General features: G+C 46.8%; 1 pseudogene; it reads right to left on the minus strand.

The window, feature by feature from the left end:
• Positions 1-211: 211 nt before the first annotated feature.
• LOC119253400 (folliculin-like) lies at positions 212-5,986 on the minus strand (annotated as a pseudogene).
• Positions 5,987-7,222: the final 1,236 nt, after the last annotated feature.

Genomic DNA, 7,222 nt, shown 5'->3' on the forward strand with positions numbered 1-7,222 from the left:
AGTGGACAACACTAAGAACTACACAGGGCCCAGTGCCTCCAGGAGGCAAAGTTCAACCCCAAGCTTCCAGTCCCTGCTGGGAAACATCTCCCTGCCAGCAGCTCAGGAGCAGGAGGATAGTGTGTGTCTGCCCCAGAAGATCTGAGTTTAGTGGCAAGAATGGCCATCACCACTTCCCAGAGGGTGTGCAGCACACGCTCCCATGGTGGGGTCAGTTCCGAGGCTCTGAGGCCGTGGGGCTGCAGACAGCAGACATGAAGTGTGACTTGGAGGTCTTGCTAAGATGTGCCATCCAGAACTTGAGCAGCCCTCTTCGGAGGCACCAAGGTCCTCAGGATCTTCCACGGGTGTCTTCTCTGGGCCAACTGTCTACCCTGGTGAATTTAAAAAGGACCTTCACTTTGTTTATCCACTCCCCCCTGAGACAGACAAGGCACCACACCCATGGATTCTGGTTAGTCGAAGCAGCTTCCATTTTATTCAGGATGGTGGGTCCAGCCTGATCTGCAGCTGCCACAGGTCACCACGAACGCGTCCTGGTCGTCCTCACACCCAGTGGGCAGCTGACTGGGCGGCTGGGCAGAACTCCACTACTGTAGCAAATTCTGAGAATAGTGCAGGGGAGATCTGCACGTGGGGACTGAGCCCCAGGAGGTTACCCGGGAGGCCTCCTCATGCAGGATGCTGTAAGGGGTGATGTGAGCACGGCCTGTCAGCAGCATGGCCCAAAGTACTTCAAAAGCTGGCTGGACCAGGTCTGCATCGCTGCTTCTCCAGATCAACATGCCAGGTCAATACATGAACAGATGGGGCACCCAGGACCTGCTTCACATGCCCAAGGGACTTAAAGACCGACAGCTTTCAGGTCCGCCAGCTTCCACAGTCTGAGAGCAAGGAAGTGTCTGTTGGGCATTTGGCAGTTCCCACAATCTGCACCATCTGGCAGGGCAGGGACTTTGTTTTCTTCAGCCTCCCAGTTGCCCCAGCTTTTTGATTCCTCTTCTAAGTCTGCCAGCTTTTCCATCTGGACCAGGATGTCCTCGGTGGGCAAGCCCTGCAGGAGCTTCTCCATCAATCGACTGCCCCATGAGGCCCACAAATTGCCATCGCTGGTCAAGGATGTCAGCAAGCGGGGGCATCACCTTTCCTTTGATGCAGAGATGGAGTGAAAGCCGTGTGTGCCCCCTGGGCATGCTGCAGCATCCTACTGCTCTGATTCCAACACCCCCAATGCCTTGCCCTGGAGCTCACCAGCGATCCCTCAGATCTTCCCCACCAGGAACGGCCAGGAGCTGACGAGGTAAATCCGGGCCATGACGATGGCCATGGTGCTGTAGCAAGGCTGGGCCCACATACAGCCAGGCTGCTCATCCCCAGGGGAGACGGGGCTCTATGGCCAGGACAGATCTCACAGCTGTCTCAGGCACAGGCCTGGAGACAGTGCTGAGGAGCTGGGGGTGGGCGGGGTGCTAGTGATGAATGTGTTCAGTTGAAGTCTCCGTTCACGGCTGATGGACCCTGGGTGTCTGGCGCCCTCGCGCCTGTCTGACTTTTTGGGCCTTGGGCTGCTGAGCTCTGTGCTGGCCCCTCTGCTGGGCTGTGGATGGGGATTCAACTGTTCATCTAAATGCCACTGTTCTCTCCCTCAGCTTGTTCACCCTGGCTAGGGCTGTTTCCATGCCAGCCCCTAGTGGAAGTAGGGCATGCAGAACCTCTGTGCAAAAGAGTGTGGAGCTGTGGAGCTCACAGAAGCGACAGAGTGACAATGGCACTCTTGGTGCCTGCGAGAGGGCACAAGCCTTTATGCTTGGCAGAATCACATACCTGCAGCCAGCAAGGTCATTTCCAAATGAGCTGGACAGTCATACTTCAGTTGAAACATCTGACATTTTCTGACAGCACATCTTCTTCATCCAACCAGTCCAGCCACACTGCTGTAGGCCCTCCGGGAGCCCTGCCTGCCTGCTCCTCGGGAGTCCCTGGCCCCAACTCCAGACAGGGCAGCCTTAGCACTGTCCCCCACACCCGGTGCCACATGGTTGCTTTCTCAGCCAGATCCAGGAGTGGAGCCCAAGGCGCCAACTCCGCAGGACAGGACTCCTTTTAAAGGATCTTAAATTACAAAGTCTATGGGAAAAATCAATGTATTTAACTGCATTCAATTGAAGGCCTTCTGCTCACCAATAAGGCACAAACAAGAAAAGACACTTGTATAATAACTGACAAAAGGCTAGAACATACATAAAAACACGCTAAAGAGCAATCTAGAAAAGACAGACAAGCCAAAAGGAAAATGGGGGATCGACATGGAAAGAAAATAAACATACAGAAGAACTGTTAAAGTCATTTGATAATTGAGGAATGGCACATTAAAGCAATTTAAGCCATTCCACACCAATTACTTTGGTGAATATTAAAATATTGATAATTCCTAGGATGTCTAGGAAAAAAAACTACACTACACCGAAGAGTAATTTGCCAAATCTAGTGAACTTGAGGACATGCATCCTTCAATGCAATACTTCTCAGTATATCGTCCTAAAGGAACCGGGCACATTTGCACAAGGCTATGTGTAATCCAGGAACATTTTTGCAGGCTTGTTTTTAATGGCAAACAATTAGAAACAATTCAAATATCCACCACTGGCAGAATGAATGAGTAAATTGTGGTACATACACTGGAATACTACACAGCCACCTGCGTCAACTTGGATAAATCTCAAAAACATAGCATTAAACGACAACAAAGCAATGTGTTCCAGAAGGTGGTGTGGTATATGTGCTGTTTATACAGAGTTTGCAAGCACATTAATAGATACGTGCATGTATAGTAAGAGTAGGAAAGAGTGCACAGGAATTATAAACACAATAGAAGGGAGGGGTATTGTGTTGGGAACACAGGAGGTTTCCATGCACATGTAAACCTAGGAAAAGTGAAACCAAATAATTCATCTTCCTATTGGACTGAGATTGAATAGAGCTGGGAGCTGAGTTCACAGATATTCATTCATTCTGCTGTACATTGACGGATTTTGTTCTTACCTATGTGTCCGTTACCTGGATTCCTGATAAGGTGACGGTGCTGTCTTAGGTTGCTATGCGCCACTTGTCGGCCCATCCCGCAGGCCGACGGGGTTCAGGAACACGGCGGAGGGGCCGGGGATGAAAAATGCTTCTACTCACATGGATGGCTGCAGGAACTCACGCTTTATTACCGAGGGGGTAGGGATATATATATGAAAGTCTGCGCATGAGCTTTTCTTGGCTTGCGCATGCGCTTTGGTCTGTGCATACACTTTACGTGGCTTGCGCATGTGCTTCGGTCTGCGCATGCGCTTTGGTTATTGACAGCTCCCCCGTTTTTACTTTCTGCGCATGCACTTTCCATGGACCTTGCACCTTTCTGTTAAGATTGCATTAGATTTGTAGTTCTTTCGGTTGGCGGAAGCGAACACTACCTCAGGTCCCTCTGTCAGCCAGAAAGCAGCATTGCCAAGGCGGTATTGCCAAAGTTAAGTTTTGCATCTGTTATTGACAGCGGACACACAAGGGCCTGTCTTAGGTTGTGGCAGGTATGCACCCATGCTTACCCGTCATGGCTGTCCGCCACCTGGATTCCGGATAAGGTGACGGTGCTGTCTTAGGTTGCTATGGGGCATACCACCATCTTACCTGTCATTGGCCTACAAGTGGTCTAGCACAATGTTTATCCAGACATTGGGTCCTGAGAAGGTTGTAATGGGGAATAGCACACATGTTTAAGCGCTACTCGTAAGTTTTTGCGTCTGTTCCATTGATGCCACAAGATGACAGAGGAAAATTAGACTGAGGAGTGAGACCGCTCCACCTAAAGATTTGACCAATCCCCAAGCTTTGGAGAGCCAGGAGAGGGCTTGATTGGGATTAATAGTGAGGATTTGATTAGCCAATTGGACAGTAAATTTAAGAAAGGTTTGGTTTCATGGGCCGCGCAGGTAGTCATTAAGGGAATGAACTTGGGAGGAGTAGTTGGATACAACAGCAGGGGTAACGCAGGTGAAGGCATAGGTAGGCATACAGGGGATATGAGCAGTTAAAGTCAGTAAGTCAATTTCTTCCTGTATTAAGGAAACTGGTTGATTCAACTGGAGTAGTCCGACTGCGAGATGGTTGTTGATGGAATTTTGTGTGAGAAAGTCGCTGGAGACTCTTTCTGAGAGAAGGTTGATGGTATCTGCGTTGAGTACGGAGTTGGATAGAGCTAGGCCACCGACCACCGCGGACACAGCTGCCAGCGTCGAGAAGACGGAGATCAAGGCGCCAACAACCAATGCCGGACCTGCTTGTCGATTTCGGATGATTACCTGAGAAGTAAACTCAGACACATTGACAGGCATAATAACGACCTTAGGGAAACGCATGACAACGAAGGAATTGCTGAGGGTTTTAGACCAACAAGAGGAAAGGTGACAGCTACAATTGAGGGAGGATTGATTATTGAATGGCAGATTGAAAGACACTATAGAAAGGAGTCCAGTGGTGGAATTGGTAGACAAGAATGACGGGAGAATACCCCCCTTTCTAGAACCAAGAGGGATCCATTTACTAGACCCAGATATTGTTGCTCAGTTCAAGCAAAGGTATTCAGATGGTATTATTTCTAAACCTAAGAATCTCTGAAGCACTTCCATAGAGTTAAGTAATTCAAGGCTATGCTCTACAGGCTGTACCTGAAAAGCAATATTGTACAGTAGTCTTTTTTCCTTATTTAAATAAAAGTTTGTATTGTGGTTGGGATTTTGAGGTTAAATTTTGGCTCTGCTACTTAACAGTGGTGTTTTTGTGTAGCTTATCTCAGTCTGACTCATACATAAAATGGGATTATTACCTACCTTATGGGTTGTTGGGAGGGTTCAAACTAAACGAATGCATGGAACACATTAAAACGTTGATTATACACTACAGGATTAGAGTGACTAGTAATCAGTACTATGTGAACATGGTGGTTAATACGGAAGTTCTCTGGAATAACATTTTTTAAGGTGTACGGTTTGGTTGAATTTTACTTAAAGTATCACTGGGGACTATCACCCTCTAAATATTTTCTTATCATGTTAAAATTTTGTGGCTCTGCTAATTTATTTTTTAACTTACATTTAGAAAAGAAAAAAAATAAGCACACTGGGATGAAATAAGTAGCAGAGGTATGCAGAGAACTAATCTATATGACGGCTAGGTGAAAACACTTTTTACCTATTTTTTAAGATACTTTATCAAATACAAGTGAACAGACTTTTTAGATTATGGTGAAACTTATTATACTAATTTAAGTATGTAGATAGCCTTTTACAGCTATGATAATATAGATAGAGGGATATTAACTACAGAAATGATATGTAAAGAGAAACTCCTAGGTGTTTTCCTCGAGGGATGTTTGAGAAGGGCTTGAGGAGGTGAATTTTGAAAGAGCAGAAGGGAGGGACTGCACAGTGAGAAGGGAGGGATACCGCCGATTTTTGGTTGACGGGGGTGGTCTATCATAGGGAGGTGGATAGTCTGTATTGTCCTCCACATCCCCCTCGTCTGAAGAGGAATTTCCCCCTGGATTTGAGGATTGAGAAGGGGGTGTTTCTGTGGCTGAGCTTGCCTTGGCCGAGCACATGGCGGGCGTAGTTTCGCTTTCGGGTTGAGCCCCAGAGCGCAATGCCTCAGCCACTAGTTCACAAGCAGCTGCTCCCCCATCACTGAGGGCATCATGGACTAGTTGCCACACAGAAAGAATACGGCGGGGGGGGGGTACAGTTTGGGGTCCATAAAGGTCCCTGTGAAGAAGGAAGTCTGCGTTGACCTTTTCCCAGTTTCGTACAGAAACCGTGTCCTGCTGAAGGAACCATTTGCTGGTATTTGCGAGGACTGAGACTAGATTATGAAGGGTCTGCACCTTAACGGGAGTTCCATCATGTTTAAGCAGAAGTTGCAGGGCTCTAACGAGTTGGCCCTTGGACATGGTATGGCCCATGATGCCGATCACTTACCTAATCCTTACCTTACTGATGGATCGGTCCCTCAGAGGATCCCTCGTGTCCCACGCTGGGCGCCACTTGTCCGTTACCTGGATTCCGGATAAGGTGACGGTGCTGTCTTAGGTTGCTATGCGCCACTTGTCGGCCCATCCCGCAGGCCGACGGGGTTCAGGAACACGACGGAGGGGCTGGGGATGAAAAACGCTTCTACTCACATGGATGGCTGCAGGAACTCACACTTTACTACCGAGGGGGCAGGGATATATATATATATATATATATATATATATATATATATATATATATATATATATATATATATGAAAGTCTGCGCATGAGCTTTTCTTGGCTTGCGCATGTGCTTCGGTCTGCGCATGCGCTTTGGTTATTGACAGCTATGACTTCCCTAAACCTCAAAATAAGCAAGGGCAAGATGAGCCTCGATCAGTGTTTTATTCACTTATCCACGCTTATGCTCCCAGAATTTGAATAAATCCTAATTCTAAACTCTCTGGGCCTTTTTTGCATAAACCAGCTTTTTAACACAGTGGTTCTCAACTTGGGTTCCCCTGGAATCAATGGCATCTCTGGGTCCCAACCCCAGAGATTCTGATTAAATTGGTCTGGGTGTGACTTGGGTCTGGGTCAGAGAATTTAAAACTTCCAGGTGATTCCAATGTATTGTCAAAGTGGACAGCAGCTGCTTTAGCAGAAATGGGGTAAAGAACTCGGGTTTTAGAATCTACCAGCTGAGAAGACCCTCTGGTATGTGCTGCTTCGTAATATTGGGCATTTACAGTGTCCATTTCTCCATCAATACAATAGGGATAACAGAACAACCTATTTTATGGGTTGTTAGAAGAATTCAATAAGGATGGTGTGTTTAAATTATTTGGTATAGTACCTGATTTATAGCAGCAATGTGATCTTTCTCCTTAGGATTGAACAAAATTCTGATATAGTTTATGGAAATAAAAACTAGTTACTGTTCTGTATGATCTTAAAAGAAATGAACAACAGGCCGATTGTGCAGATCCTGGGAGTGGATCTGTATTTCATTATAATTCTTATAATGCTGCTCACCTCTGGGTCTGTTTTATTTAAATTCATGCTTGGAATTTTGAAAAGCCACAATTGCATGTTTACACCCAAAATATGGCCCCTTAGCCAGTGACTTGGTCTATTGATTTCTCAGAACTTCTTCTTAACTGGTATCATTT

This window comes from Talpa occidentalis, unplaced genomic scaffold, assembly GCF_014898055.3.
Source record: "Talpa occidentalis isolate TD23 unplaced genomic scaffold, MPIMG_talOcc4v2.1 talOcc4.2, whole genome shotgun sequence".
Classification (NCBI taxonomy): Eukaryota; Metazoa; Chordata; class Mammalia; order Eulipotyphla; family Talpidae; genus Talpa; species Talpa occidentalis.